The 16,031-nt window shown below is 37.3% G+C and overlaps 2 long non-coding RNA genes across 2 annotated transcripts in view; one reads left to right on the forward strand and one right to left on the reverse strand.

Moving 5' to 3' along the window:
- The window catches only part of LOC127550214 (uncharacterized), a 44,060-nt gene extending 32,232 nt beyond the window's left edge, over positions 1-11,828 (forward strand). The window contains exon 3 of the long non-coding RNA XR_007950795.1: positions 11,154-11,828. This is a non-coding gene — a long non-coding RNA (uncharacterized LOC127550214). The remainder of the gene's footprint in view (positions 1-11,153) is intronic.
- LOC127550213 (uncharacterized) lies at positions 7,828-14,010 on the reverse strand. Its single transcript, XR_007950793.1, has 4 exons — positions 13,624-14,010; positions 12,813-12,943; positions 10,239-10,377; positions 7,828-8,063 (listed from the first exon to the last, which is right to left on the reverse strand). It is a non-coding gene; the product is annotated as an uncharacterized LOC127550213 (long non-coding RNA).
- Positions 14,011-16,031: the final 2,021 nt, after the last annotated feature.

Here is a 16,031-nt window from a genome sequence, read left to right on the forward strand (position 1 = left end):
ACCCCGGATTGGCAGTTATGTCTGATTTTTATGTGATAATTTTGTGTTCTGCATATAAGGAAGTACTCCTTCTCTGGCTATTGCAAATGTTCCCAGAACATATTTATCCAGAACCAACTCTTGTCCCAAAGATGAAACGAGCCATACCAGGTCAACACTCAAAATAGACCATCACTGGCCAAATTCATGTGGGGATTCATGGTGAGGCGCTGACATGATTGCTAGAGTGGGGAGTGTTGGGCCACACACATGGATTTGTTATTGCAGGGTAGCTTCAGAACACAGAGTCTGTGTTACTGTACATGGGATTGCAATCAGGACTGCTTCAATTCAATCCATCCAACACTGAAGTGCCTACCATTCACAAGGTCCTGAGTCAGGCACTGGGGATGTTATGACTTGGAGTGAGCTAGCCTGAGGTTCAAATTCTGCCACAGACACTTCCTCCCTGTGTGATTTTGGTGGTCACTTAACCTCTCAACCTGTAAAAAAAAAGGATTATCATACCTTTATCAACTATTTAACAGGTTTGCAAATAAAGAACAATTAAGCTAATTGGGATAATGTGCACTATAAACTTCTAAGCTCCATCTAAAGTCAATTTCTATTACCTAAGAGTTTATCATCAAATAGTACAGAAGTCATGGATATAAATAACTGACTGGGATCTGTGTTAGATTCCATTTCTACCATTTATTAAGCTATATGAGGCAGCCAGGTGGCTCAGTGAATAGACTGTTGGATCTGGAATAAGGAAGACCTAAATTCAAATGTGGCCTTATACAATTAGTGATGTATTGTGAAATATTCTCAGAGATGGAAGATTTTGTGATATAGTGAGAAAAGGTAAGTCTCTTAGGCATCAGGAGACCTGTAATCCAGTGTGAATTCTACTACTGAGTTATCCTGGGAGTTTGAGCAAGTCAGTGGATTTATTTAGGACTGATGTCTTAATCTACAAAATAGAGATGGATATCAGGGTTGGATCAGTGGTGTCCCACTCAAAAAGAAAGGGATCCTTGCAGAGAAATAGTGACTTCAAAACCCCACAAATTGATATTTTATTATATTATATCTGTATTGCATTTTACTGTATTTTTATTTTATTATGAATTTTAAAAATTTTATTTGTTTAGCAACATTTACATCTTAATCTGGTTTCACATACACAGTCCTGTCCTTATTTTAACACTTAGTAGCTTTATGAGACTCATGAGACCAGAGGATCTTTAGGGCCTTGTTCAGTTTTCAGTTCTAAGGGGCCAAGATGTAGGAAAGTGGGAAAACCAGAAGATCTAACTGATGTTGGTTATTAATCCAATCAGATTTATTTCACAGAATATTTTCCCATAGTTCCACATTACCTCCCAAAATAATGGAAGCACATATTTCAGAATAGGGAGAAACCATCCATTTTCTCCAGATTATCCAACATGTGCCTGAATAAAAATCATTTCTATAATATGCCTGACTATAATATGGTCATATGGCTAGCACCTGAAGCCCCATTGCTGGGGCTCATTCACTACCTAGTATAACAGGTCATTCCATTTTTGGACATCTATATTATAATTTTTTTCTTAATGGTGAACCTAAGGCGTAACTTCCATTGTTCTTGTCTGTTTTCTGGTTCTAAAGTACAATTCTTCTTTCTACATGGCAACTTTTCAATGATCACCATTGTATCCCTTTTGCTAATGCTTATAAAAAGTAGAAATATTTTATATCTTTAAGAAATGAATAAGCTGTAGAAGAGAAATGTAACCAAAGTTGATGACAAAAGACCAGTACAAATTTCCCAAGAACAGTTTCTAGAAGGCTGAAAATTAACTGAATTTTGTAAAAGCAAAAGAAATTTTAAAAAGACTTTTTAAAGTTATGTTCAGAAGAAGGCCAAGAAATAAGAGATAAGTCTGGTGCTTAAGCCAGATGGTTTAATGTTAATAGATAATAGAAAGCAGAATGTTATTATAATTAATATTACTCAATTTCTAGTTTGCTTCTATCTCTTTTATCAAGGAAAATGATCTTCCACTGGAAAGAGTAGGACAAACATAGTTAAGAAGGAATTGAAGTTCAAGATAGCTGAGGAGATAGCACTTAGCTTATCTAAATGAGTTCAAGTCTCTGAGCCTAGATGGATTATATCCAAGGATATTAAAAAAAAAAAAGCCCAGGAAAACAAAACAAAAACCCTTCCAGATGTGATTGCTAAGCCACTGTTGGTCTTTTCCATTGCTCTGCACTGGTGATTAAGGTCAAGTAATAGCACCCAAGGGAAGAGCTCTTCTAGGGAAAGAAGGCTAGCTTCCAGTTATGATCAGAGGCTATGCTAGATCAGGCCTGGATTTGTTTGAACACCAGATCCAGAGCTAGATGGCAGTGAATTGTGAATCAAAATCATTTCCCTGGAGAATAAAACTTGAGAACAATTCAATGGGCAACGAAGAGATATATAATGGGCATATGTGGTTTTTAATGTATTATAATGATAACTTGTAAAATAGAATTTTGTTTGATTTTTTAAAGTTCACTTCAGCATTTTTTCCTTTTCTGTAATACTCAGTTAATTCTAACCCATCTTCCACACAGCTACTGAAATGATTTTTCTAAAGCTAAATCCATGTCACCCACAACTCAAAAACTCTAGTAGCTTACTTTTGCCTCTAGCTTCAAATAGAAACTTCTCTCTTGGACATTTAAAGTTCTTTAAAACCTGGCTATAACTTATCTTTCCAGTATTTTTGATTATTATTTCCCCTTGTATGTTCTACAGACCATGTGTACTGCTTATGTACTTGCTGTTGCTCACATATGATGTCTCATCTCTAGTTGCCATGCTTCTGTACTCTATTCCTATAATGCAGTGGTCCTCAAAATGTAGTCCCAAGAATTGTCTGAAACCCTTTCAGGGGGTCTACAAATTCAAAATTATTTTTTATTTCTAATATAGTAAATTGTGGTGTTTTGTTCTTCTTTAAAATAATATAAAAAATGGTTCTCTCTGGGAGAAAGCAAGTTTCTTGGGGAGGTTTTCTGGAGGCAGCCTTAGTTGCAGTTGAAAGTAATAATCACTCCAAAATGCAGCCAGCTGATAAAATGCAAATGTTTATTTTCTCCTTCCAAAATAGCCCGTTTAGTTGAGGCCTATTTCTCTGCTTGGTTCTAAGAGCTCTTGCAGCTTTGTTCTTTGCTTCTGCCTCTGCTTTCTTCAGCCTCCCGAGCCAACACCAAGTTGAATCTGTCTTGCCTTTGAGAGAGGGCGTCTGGCTCTCAATCTCCCAGAGTGCTCCTCTCTGACCCCAGTCAATGTTCTGAAGTAAAACTCCTCACTCAGAGAGGGCTTCTGGCTGAACTCACTTGACGCTCCCTTCTCAATCTAAATTCAGCTCCACTCTTCATGTAATTCAGCTGAATTCTGTCTGAGAGCCTCTGTCTGTTTCTTATATATGAAAGAGAGGAATTGTGGGATATCTCCCAGCATGCTCTCTGGCCCTAAGAGCTTCAAGGGAGGTATGAATTCGGATATCTCATACTAAACCCTGAAATTTCCCAAACATGTGAACTCCAATGAGTAAAGGTGTGAACACAAGCATTGTATCAATTACATTGAGTTAACACTAGGATTCTAACATCTCCCTTGAGTTATCACCTTGTTTCAAGTTGAGTTAACATTAGGATTCCAACAGTAAGTAGCTATAAATATAACCCATGTGAACAAAAACTCTTTGAACAGATCCTCGATAGTTTTTTTTTTTTTTAACAATATGAAGATACTGAGAACAAAGGTTTGAGAACCACTGCTATAATGTAATCACTCTCCACTGTCCCTATATTACAAGTCAGGCTTTTCTAGAATTGAATCACATTTACACTTCACACTGGCTAGCTACCAAATAGAAACTGGTGTAGATTGTATACCAGTAAAGTGGTCTCAGTGCTATAGATTCATAGATTTGTCTATCTTCATATCACGAGAACTAGATAGATACTATACAGAGCTCAGTCTCATAGTTAGTCATCACACAATCTTGCCATTACTGTGTTCAATGTTTTCCTGGCTCTACTTACTTTACTCAATATCAGTTCATGTAAATTCTGATTTTTCTAAAATCATACTGTTCATCATTTCTTATAGAACAATAGTATTATATTACATCCGTATACCGTAACTCATTCAGCCATTCCTCAGTTGATGAGCATCCACTCGATTTCTAGTTCCTTGCCACTATAAAAGAGCTGCTACAAACATTTTTGCACATGTGGGTAAATTTCCCTCTTTTATAATCTCTTTGGGATACAGACCCTGTAGTCTGGATCAAAAGGACCGCATATTTTTATAGCTTATTGATTAGAATTCTCTATGTGGATGATTAGCAGATCTATATATCCAGCCCTGGTCCTTTTCTCAAGCTTTGATCTTATATCACCAATTGTCTTTTGAATATTCCAAATAAGCTGTCTTATAGACATTTCAAACTTAATATGTTCAATATATAGGACTGCTTGCCATCTAGGGGAGGGGGTGGAGGGAGGGAGGGGAAAAATTGGAATAGAAGCGAGTGCAAGGGATAATGTTGTAAAAAAATTACCCTGGCGTGGATTCTGTCAATATAAAGTTATTATAAAATAAAATAAAATATTAAAAAAAACTTAATATATTCAAAACGAAACTCAATATATTTCACCCTTCTCCTTCTTATAAACTTTCTTATTTCTGCTGAGGGGACAACTCTTCTATTAGAGTGCCAGATTTGTAACATTGGCAATATCCTTAACTACTCATTCTCTCTCAATCAACATATTCAATTAGTTTGCCAGATTTTTTTTTCTGATTCTATATCTGAAATATCCAAATTTAGGTTCTCTTTACCTCTCACTTAGGTTATGGCAACAACCTCGTAATTGGTCACCTCACTTCCTTAAATGCAGATCTGACCATGTCATTCTCCTTCTCAATCAGCTCCATTGGCTTTCTCTTCTAGAATCAAACATAAACTTGTCTACTTATCTTTTTTTTTTGTTGTTGTTGACGTAATTGTGGTAAAGTGACTTGCTCAGGGTATTACAGCTACAAAGTGTCTGAAGCCACATAGATAGATACTATGTAGAGAGCTCAGTCTCATAGTCATCACACAATCTTGCTGTTACTGTGTTCAATGTTTTCCTGGCTCTACTTACTTTACTCAGTATCAGTTCAGATAAATCCTGATTTTTCTTGACTTCAGCACTGTGCTGTATCCAGTGTACCACTATTTAGCTTTTAAAGCCTTTCACAGTTTGGAGTCAACTAATCTTCCTAGCTTCATTGTATATTATGTCTCTTCCTCTTTTGTGAACCAATTAAACCAGAGTTGATTCTGTTTCTCATTCACGATATTTTATTACTCTTTTTCTGGACTGCACTCTCTTCTTATCTCTGCCTCACAGAATCTCTTTCTTCCTTCAAGATTCAGGTCAAGCAGAACCTTCTGCATGCAGCCTTTCTTAATCCTCTCAATTTAAAATGTCCTTCCTCCCTTTCAAGTTATCATGTTTTGAACTTTTTTGTATCTTTTACATATTTGTCTTTTCATATTTGTCTTGTATAAGCTGCTACATGGCATAGTGAATACAGTATTCAGGATTCAGGAAGATTCATCTTCCTGAGTTCAAATTGAGCCTCAAATACTGACTAGCTGTGACCCTGGTCAAATCACTTATCCTTGTTTGCCTCAGTTTCCTCATCTGTAAAATGAGCTCCAGAAGGAAATGGCAAACTGATCCAATATCTTTCCCAAGAAAAATCCAAATGGGGTCATGAAGAATTGTACATGACTAAAAAATTACTGAACAACTTTATATTTATTTTGTGTTTATTTATGTATGTTCTATGTCTCTCCTATTAGAATGCAAGATCCTTGTGACTAGGAGTTGTTTTATTCTGTGTACTAGCATTTTCAGTATGTGGTAGAGTGCTTAATTGACTAAATGCTGATTGAATTGAATTTTTGAATGAATCATTCTAATATTTTGTACCTTCATTTTATTTAGTCATTTTGTACTCTTTAGACATGTAACTTGTTTCCACTTTTTGCTAATAGCACTTGTGCTTGACACATAGTAGGTACTTAATAATTGTTTATAGTCTGAACAGATATTTTAAAACATGATTATGTAAGTTGGAAAACATGCATGGAATAATTTTATTCCTGAATATTTTAAATTTCATTCTTGAATATTTCACACACACACAAAAATCTTTGTGAGTATAAATCCAGATCACTAGATCAAAGGATATGAAGATTTTTACACCTTTTTTTTTTTTTTTTGATTCATTCTAAATTGAAATAAATGACTGTAACTTCCTGAGGACAAGAACTGTTTTACTGCTTGTAAAATAGTTGGACTGTTAGCTGTTGCTGGTCAGTCTTTTTAGTAAAGTCTGACTATGACCTCATTTGGGGTTTTCTTAGCTGGAGTTATTTTGTCATTCTCTTTTCCATCTTGTTTTACATATGAAGAAATCGAAACAAACAGATTTACTGTTTTCTCAGAATCACATAGGTCTGAGGTCAGATTTGAGCTCAGGAAGAAGAGATTTCTGATTCTAGGCTCACCCATTTCTTGGACTTTGCACATTTATTGTATTCAATAAATGCTTTTTCCTTTCTTCCTCCCTCCCTCCCTTCCTCCTTCCCTCCATCCTTTCTTTTCTCTCTCCTTCCCCCTCTCCTTTATCTCTTTCTTTCTTTCTTTCCTTCCTTCCTTCCTTCCTTCCTTCCTTCCTTCCTTCCTTCCTTCCTTCCTTCCTTCCTTCCTTCCTTCCTTCTTTCCTTCCATCCTTCCTTCTTTCCTTCCTTCCTTCCTTCCTTCCATCCTTTTATCTCTTTCACTCTGTGTTTTGCCCAAAATGTCTGTATAATATACCTTTGCATAGATTATCCTCCACACCTGAAATGCTGAACTTGTCTCATCAAGGGGATGAGATTCCTAGCTTTCTTTAAAGAATACTTTAGATGCCATATCCTACATTATGTCTTTCCTGATCTTTCCAGTTGTTAAGTGCTCTCCCACTTAGATAAAACATTTTTAAGTGCTTGCTATGTGCCAGGCACCTTTCTTTCTTTCTTTTTTTTTTTTTTAACATAACTTTGTTCCCCCACCCCCCACCCCCAGGCAATTGGGATTAAGTGACTTGCCCAGGGTCATACAGCTAGGAATTGTTAAGTGTCTCAGGTCAGATTTGAAGTCAGGTCCTCCTGACTTCAGGGCTGGTGCTCTATCCACTGCATCACCTAGCTGCCCCTGAATATGTTTTTTTTTTCTCCTATGATTTGTCTATGTTTACATTGTCCTCTTCCCCAATCTCTACCCCTCCTCCACCATAGATGTAAGCCTTTTTGAGGGTAAGAACTGTGTTTTTTTTTTTTTTTTTTTTTCTTTAGCGTCCCAGTGCCTACCATACTGCCTGAAATATAGCAGGCATTCAATAAGTACTTATTGAATAGAAGTGAATTTAATTGAAATGAATCTCCATTTTACAGAGAAAGAAACTGAGGCCCAGGGAAATCAGGTCAAGTGCCATATGGTCCAATGATTGGAATGTGTCAAAATCAGGGCTTGAACCAAGTCTTCTGATTCTGATTCAATATTTTTCCAGCATGCAATGCTGTAGTCATATAACAAACAGAAAACGATGAGATAACTAGAGCATAATATAACTATATAATATGTGTAGTATATCAAAGATAACTATAGAGCAGAGATAACTGGTACTAGAAAGGACCACAAAAGTCTTAATTCAATGGTTTCATTTTATAGAGCAGTAAACAGATTCATGTGATTTCCCAAGACCATGATAAATTTTAGAGTTGGCATTAAGAGCCCAGATCTTTTAATTCCAAAGCCAGAACTTTTCATAAATCTAGAAAGCCTTCAGAAATGAGCAGAAAAGATGACAGAATGGTGTGTTGAGATTGTTTTGCCAAGATAACACACAGAGGTGCTTTAAAAATCAAATACTTGCCTCCCAGGCCATTGCCAATTGTCTTGATTTTTGTCTTGCATATGGACTTAGATGCCTATAAGAAGAGAGACTGAAGTTGATGACTTTGTGCAACTCTATCTCACTTAAATACAATTCACTTGTAAATCAAGACATCACCCCATGATGTCATTGATTTTTGAAAACCAAGAATGAACAACAATATTAAAATACTATATCAGTCTGGATGTAACTGTGTGTACCCAATAAATAACGAAGAATGATAACAAAAATATGACATATTTACTGTTAATTTTTTAGAACATTGTTTTCAAATTAAGGCAAGATATTTCCTTGTGTCATTATGAGTCTTTCTGTCTTGATCTCTTTAATGTTATTTTCATTTTTGTGATTATCCTACAATAAACAAAAGTATAAACTGAAATCAGGGGGTGTTTTTTAGATCCAGAAAAGGGGAAAGATGTGGCCCCTGTCTAAAACATATGGCATTCTAAGACTGAGAAACTACACAAAGAAGAGTGATCATTTTCCATTTTCAGTGAGTGCAGATTGACTTTGCTAAGTTAGCGATAATGTTGTAAAACATTGTGCTTGGCAAATAGTAGAAGCTGAGTAAGTGCTTGCTCTCTTCCCTTTCTCCTCTCCATAATCAGTTTTATGAGGAGAGGCCCTCCTTAAGTGACTTAAATTTGGTATTTCACACAGTACAATACTCTGTATATACTCAGTGCTTAATGAGTATTTATTGAATTGAATACAAATAAAAGATGCATATGGATTCTTGTAAATTTGGATCTGGGTGGCTTGGTGCATAGATTGTTGGGCTTAAATTTAGGAAGACCTGAGTTTAAATCTGGCCTTAGATATTTACTGGTGCATGACTCTGTACAAATCATTCAACTCCCATCTGCCTCACTTTCTTCACATGTAAAAAGAGAATAATAATAATAGTACTTATCTCCCTGATTTGTTGTGAGGATCAAATGAAATATCTCTAAAATCCTTTGTAAACCTTAAAGCTTTATATAAATACTAGCTATTATTATTGTTATTATTGAGCTTTTGCTTGGTTTGAGTAAAAAACCCAGTCTTTCATTTTGTAAGAATCATGTTATACTTCAATATTTCTTTGAATCTGTGATCTCATGAGACACATGTGATATAATAGTGGATAGGAAGACAAGCTCAAATCCTCCTTCTAACATTTATTAGCTGAGTGGTTTTTGGTAAATCACCTAAATCTCTCTGTGCCTCAGTTTCCCAGTGTGTAAAATAGGAATAATAATACTCATGGTATTTGCCTTGTAATATTGTAAGATTTGAGTAATTTAATTTACATAAAGTACTTTGCAAACTTTAAAGCTCAATAAAATTTCAGATGTTATCATCATCATCATCATCATCATTATTTTGTATATTCCCTCTGATGATGCTGATCTCAATCCCTCTATGCCTTTGATGTGAATCTTGTCTTTGCCTTTCAATAACTTCTAAATATAGAACCCATATAATGTGCTGGAAACTTTCTTCTGGTTCTTTTAATACTGGGGATATATTTGAGAGGTAGCGTGGAACCAACTAGTTCTTCAGTCAGGAAGACCTGTATTCAGGTTTAACTCAACATATATTGTCTGACTAATCCTGGATAAGTCATTCATCTTCCAAGCTCTCAGGTAAATCTCTAAGATGAGAAGGTGTTGATCAGCATAGCTAGAAGGGGCTCCCTATATTGATGAAGTCATATTTGACCCAAATATAAACAACCTAGTGCCTCCTTCAGGGTGTCCAGATACTCTCAGTCTTGTTGCTTGACAAGCCCCACTTCTATTCCTGATGCACATTTTTTTATGAGAATGTCTGTTTCACTTCTCCTTGAATGTGCTATCATCGATAATGTTTTGTTATCCATTTACAAACATAATGTTGTTCTCATAGTCCTGTGGGTTATCAGCAATTGTGATTCTTTTGAGATCCTGGCATTGAAAAGGTAATCCTTATGTCAATCAATGCTTCTTATAACATGAAGGACTTGTGTGTACACACATTTGGGAAGATTTTCTTACTTTTTTTTTTTGGCATATACTCCCTGTCTAGAAAACCTGGGAAACCAAATGAATGGTAATCCCTACTTCACTAAAACCAGTTCTTGACTTGCAAACACACACATAATAATCACTCATAGAAAAGCTTTGCTAAAGGACGAGAAAGACAAAACTCACACCTATGAATGAATGTTCTTACAAGGACTTACATTTGAGCAAGATTATTCAGGCAACTGTAAAGAGGACTGATACTTTCCAAAGTGTACTGTCTTGAGCAGTAGTGCATTCTCACTTGAGGCCTTCACTGGATGACCTTTATCTTCTAATGTCCCTTCCAACTCTGTGAACCTGTGATTTATTGTTAGGCAGCCATTAGTATCTTATTTATTCTCTCTCTTTTTCTCTCTTTCTTTCTTTCTCTCTCTCTCTCTTTCTCTCTCTCTCCCCCCTTCCTCTTCCCTAAGACAGCAAGCAAACTGATATAGCTTATACATGTACAATCAATTTTTAACTTATTTCCATGTGAATCATGTTTGGAAAGAAAATCAGAACAAAAGGGAAGAACATGAGAAACAATAACAACTATAAAAACAACAACAAAAAAGGTGAAAAAAAAAGTATGCTTTGGTCTTCATTGTCTCCAAAGTTCTATTTCTAGATGGATAGCATTTTCCATCCAAAGCCTATTGCAATTGTCTGGCATCACTATATTGCTGAGAAGAGCTAAGTCTGTCATAATTGACCACCACACAATCTTGTTATTACTGTGCACTGTGTTCTCATGGTTCTATTCACTTCACTTAGCACCAGTTCATGTAAGTCTTTCCAGGCTTTTCTGAAATCATTCTATTCTATAATATTCCATTATATTCCTTTACCATAACATATTCAGCCATTCTCCAATTGATGAGCATCCACTCAATTTCCAATTTTTTGTCACTACAAAAAGGGCTGCTACAAATATTTTTCCCTCTTTTATTATTTCTTTGGGATCATGGACCCAGTATGGCATTGTGACACTGCTTCTACTTTCACAAGATGTCTGTCAAATCTCTAGACTTATCTATAGTCTTAAATGTGAAGTTTCTCAATATAATTATATTTCTTTCTTCCATCCCATCTAGGAATTCTAACACCTGAAGCAAATTCAGTTGAAGCTGGACAAGGAGAGATTAAGTCTAAGCTATGGCCATTTATACTCATAGTTGTATAGATGGAAGAAAAGGTCCATGGAATTTGGAGAAGAACTGGTTGAAGAATTGAAGGGCCAAAGGGATTGAAGAGACTAGAGATTAAGGTGTACCTGTGAGCCAGGTTTCAAACTTACTGAGAAGAGGGGAGAGTGATTTGGAAGTCCATAATTACAGCAATAAGGATCTGAAGAAAATGGAGTCAACTTTGAATGAGAAGAGGTAGTTTCTGAGTAATGTTTATAGAGGGAGTATCTGCAGATAGAATCATGGAACATTCAGTATGTTGATTTCTTTTTGGGGGTTTAAGAAAGGAAGCAAACAGTTTTAGATAATTTGCCAGCGATACAGTATCTTCAGGATAAAGTCAGGTTTCACTGAGAACCAGAACTGTGTATTTGAGAGGGTTCTAAAAAGAGGAGACATTTGTTAACAATAGAGATGGGTTCTCCGGTGTCCAGGAGAAAGGAAAGGGAAGAGGATGATAAGGATATGTTGTGAGAGTTAGAGCTGAGCTAGACAGCGATAAGTATGGGAACAGATAGCAGAGAGCAAAGGTTTTTGGATAAACAAAAGTCGGTTTTGTATCATAGAGTTTATAGGACCAAGGGGAGGAATTTGCTAGCCATAGGTCATGGACAGTGCAGAGAAATCCAGTGAACTCCAGAAGGATATGCAGCAAGGGCTCTGACTCTGATTTGAAGCTCCCTCAAATGATAACTGAAGAAGATAGGGATGGATTTTTAATCTTGACAGAAAATACAGCAACTGTCATATTTATTGAGTGCTTACTTTGTCCTCAGTGCTGAGGAGATCAAGGGAGGGAATTGTAATCCTAATCCTCAAAGGCTGAGGATCCCTTCCTAACACTTCCATTTAACATGGATCCCTGGGTTGGTGGGGAAGGGGCAGGCCTAGATGGGAAGGTGGCCAAATGAAAAGTGTGATAGTTACAAAACTCTAGGCTTGCAGCTGAGCAGTCCTATGAGGAGAAGGGCAAACTGCTGATTGTACAAGGAAATGGTCTTATTCTACTGCTTTTTGCATACCAGGAGTTGAAGTGTTTTCTTTTTGTTTTCCTCATTCTTCTCCTCTTTTTCCTCCGCTTCCTCCTTTTCTTCCTCCTCCTTTCTCTCTTCCTTTTTCCTCCTTCTCTTCCTCCTTTTCCTCCTTTTTCCTCCTCTCTTTCCTCCTCCTCTTCTTCATACTCTATTCCTCCTTATCCCCCGCTCTCTCTCTCTCTCTCTTTTTCTCCCCTAGTTGAACTGTCTCTTCCAGAAATAAGGTAAATTAACTTTTCCATGGAAACTATTATTCCATAGATTAAAAAAATGTGAAATTTCAATATAGATATGTTTCATCTAGCAAAAAAAAAAGACTAAGCATTACATAGAATGGAAAGCAGTGGACTGGGAGACAGAGGCTGGTTCTATTGTTTATATTCTGGCCATGATGTTCATCATCTATGTTACTGACCAAGTCATTTTATCTGGGAGGAAGGCAAAGTGACCCCAGGGAAAGAACAACAAAGAAGAACAGAACTTGGAATAACAGGGTTTTTGTTTTAATCTTAACTCTTTCATTTCCCATTACCTAGTCACTGAAATTTCCTGGGCCTCAGTTTCCTCGTCTGTAAAATGAAGGGTTGATCTTAGATGACCTCTCAGAGTGCTTCAAGTTTCAGGTCTATGATCATATGACTTTTTTCACCTCAGTTTCTTCATCTGTAGAAAAAGGGTTGATAATGATACTTGCACTGTCTCCTTCATGGGCTTGTTGGGAGGAAAGTGCTTTGTAAATGGGAGAATGCTATAGAAATTGGACCTTGTATTCTGGTGAGTTGTTTTCTTTTTCTAAATTGTCTCATGAGCCAACGCATCAACTCCAGACACATGTTTGTATTCCTAGAATCTAGTTCAGACATGGGAGGATCATTTCCTAATTCAAAAGATAAACACTTCTCATAGAGTCAAGGAGAGGAAGCAGTTTTCATTGCAACAGGTGTTGCCCGTTAGTTCTAGTAGCATTTGGCATCCCTCCCCTTTCACCCAGGCCTTCAGTATGAAGCATAATCATCCTCTTACATCATCGGAGGGAGATGTACCGTCCTCTGTCTTGGAACCTTTGCTTCCTGAGACAACATTTTCCCTCTACTACATCCTGTTTGGCTAAATTCTGAATTCCCCAAGTAAAAGACAGTGTCAGGGGCTTCAACACCTACTCAGAATGCCAGGCTGAGCTTTCTACAGGGAACTCCACCCAAGGCCAGTACCAGATCAGGTGGTTGAGAATAGCAGGATCCTAGGATTTTTAAGAGTGGTAAAGAACCTCAGGACCTTAGCTAGTCCCACACTCCCATTTCACAGGTGAGAAAACTAAGACACAGAGCATTCACGTGACTTACCTAAAGTCACAGGTAGGAAGCACTGAAGATTAGCTTTGACTCTGGACTTCTGACTCCAAATTCTATACTCTATTACATCACACTAGTTCACACGCGGAGTTGGTAACCTATAATAGGGCAGGTATCTTATTTCTCAGGTGCAGTTGTCTGCTTCTCAAAACTCTTCCTGAATGCACACAGATGTTTATCAAAACTTGGAGCTATCACATCTCTTCTCCTAGACTGGGCTAATGGTAGTTCCCTATATTATCCATTGTTCTTTTCCCAACTTGATTACTGATCTGTATCTTTTGCTATTCCCAGCTTTTCTATCATATTTTAACTTTATTGACAGAATGCTATCTACTGTCTCAGCTACTTTGGCAAGAAGACCAGTTATTCCCTCCGTCCATGTACCATATCTCCTTTCCCCTTTCATGTCCAGGAAGACATGTCATCCTGGATTCCAATCATCCAATAAGTCATCCTGATTCCTAATTCTATGACATAATGACAGATCCATTCTCCCTCTGTTCCACTGTCTAGAAGCTTTGCTCTTATTGTTTCCCTTGCCTCATTAAATGGTGCAGTAATATGGGGCAATAAGGACTGGGTTAGGGACTAGGGGATTTTCTCTTACTCCCATTGTAGAATTGGATTGTCAAGATCTTCTTTTAACAATATTCACAGAAGATTGAAGGATTCTAAAACTCAGGATTAGAGAATCAAGAATTTAGAGCTGGAAGTGTCCAAAGCAATCATCTTGTCCAGTCCCCTCAATTTATAGGTGAGGAGGTTGACATACAGGGAAGAGAAGAAGCTCTTCTTTTGTTCAGTTGTTTTTTTTTTTTTCAGATCAGTCCAATTCTTTGTGATCCCTTTTGGGATTTTCCTTACAAAGATAATTGAAATAATTTGCCATTTCCTTCTCCAGCTCATTTTACAGATGAGGAAACAGAGGCAGAGGTAAGTGACTTATACAGGGTCACACAGTTGATATGTGTTTAAGGCCAGATTTGAATTCAAGAAAATGAGTCTTTTCCTGACTCTAGGCCTGGTGCTTTGTGTCACCTATTTAGCTGCCCGGACTTTCTTAAGGGTCATATTTTAGTTTCTCTCTGATTAGGAAATCCAGGTTTGAACAGTTGCAAATTGTGAGAATATGATTTTAGCCATCAGGGAGGAAAGATAAAAACTTCTTCCAACAAGCAGATGGTGTGGGGTTGTGTCTCTTTAGCTTGGTGTAGGCACAGTGTGGTTTAGGATTCACTGGATGCATGAAGTTAGAGGTCTTGGATTCAAGTCTTGATTCTAATACTTAATTATCTCTATGACCTTGAGCAATTTGCAATCTGAACCTGTTTACTCCAGCTTAAAGTCAGCACCCTAAATTTTTAAATCTAAAAATCTTCAGTCCAGACTGCAAGGACTCCAAATCCTCCTCTTCCTCTCAAAATGATTAGAAAGTCTCAGTTTTTCCCAGGCACTTGGCATTCTCTGCTCCCAGTCTTAACTGAAGTTTAGTAGCCCAGAAAAGATTAGAAGACCCCACAGGTAGACATCCCCAGAGAAATGACTAGATAAGAAATTGGAGAGGTGGGGCCTCCTGTTTCTTTGTGAATGAATGACCCTCCCCAGCAAAGGCAAGCTGCATTGTCCTGGCTTGCTGAAAGCCTCTAGTTCTGCCAGTCAGAAGCTGGGGTTATTAGGTGGCTCTGAGGTGCAGTTTTTTCTCTCTCCACTAGGGGGTGGGGGAGTTTGGAGGACCCAAAAGAATGCTGTCTGCCTAAAAATACTGATCACTTTAGAATGAGCTGAATGATGGAGCCTCAAATAATATGTTTCAGAGTTAAGCATACAGGGCTTAAAGTCAAAGGACTTGAATTCTAATCTTCGCACTCAGGATTGTATGTCCGCTGGGCAAGATATTTCCCCTCTCTGTATTTCACTTTCCTATCTGTAAAAAAAAGGGTTTGATGCTCTCTGAACTGTCTTTTAGCTCTAAAGCCTGTGATCTGGGAAATTAAGAATTTGGTTGGTGACATACCTGAAACTAGTCTTGTTCTCAGTGAACTGGAGATGTGGATTTGGCTTATCTGCTCCAGCAGTGTCTGAGAAGGCTGTACCAATAACCCATGCTTTTTCTGGGATGTAGCGTTCTCACCTTCTACCCATTTCCCCTTGTTTCTTCTTCCCATTTCACAGGTGAGAAACTGAGACACAGAGCATTCAGGCGACTTACCTAAAGTCATAGGTAGGAAGCACTGAAGATTAGCTTTGACTCTGGATGTTGTTATCAACCATGGGGCAGGACACCTTTCAGTTATTTTTGAATATATCATTAAAGGATTTTTTAGACTAGTGTATTTATTTTATATTTTTCAGCATTTTGCAAATTAAAGTTAAAAGTACACAAGAGTTGCTTCTTT

Source organism: Antechinus flavipes, chromosome 2, assembly GCF_016432865.1.
Source record: "Antechinus flavipes isolate AdamAnt ecotype Samford, QLD, Australia chromosome 2, AdamAnt_v2, whole genome shotgun sequence".
NCBI lineage: Eukaryota > Metazoa > Chordata > Mammalia > Dasyuromorphia > Dasyuridae > Antechinus > Antechinus flavipes.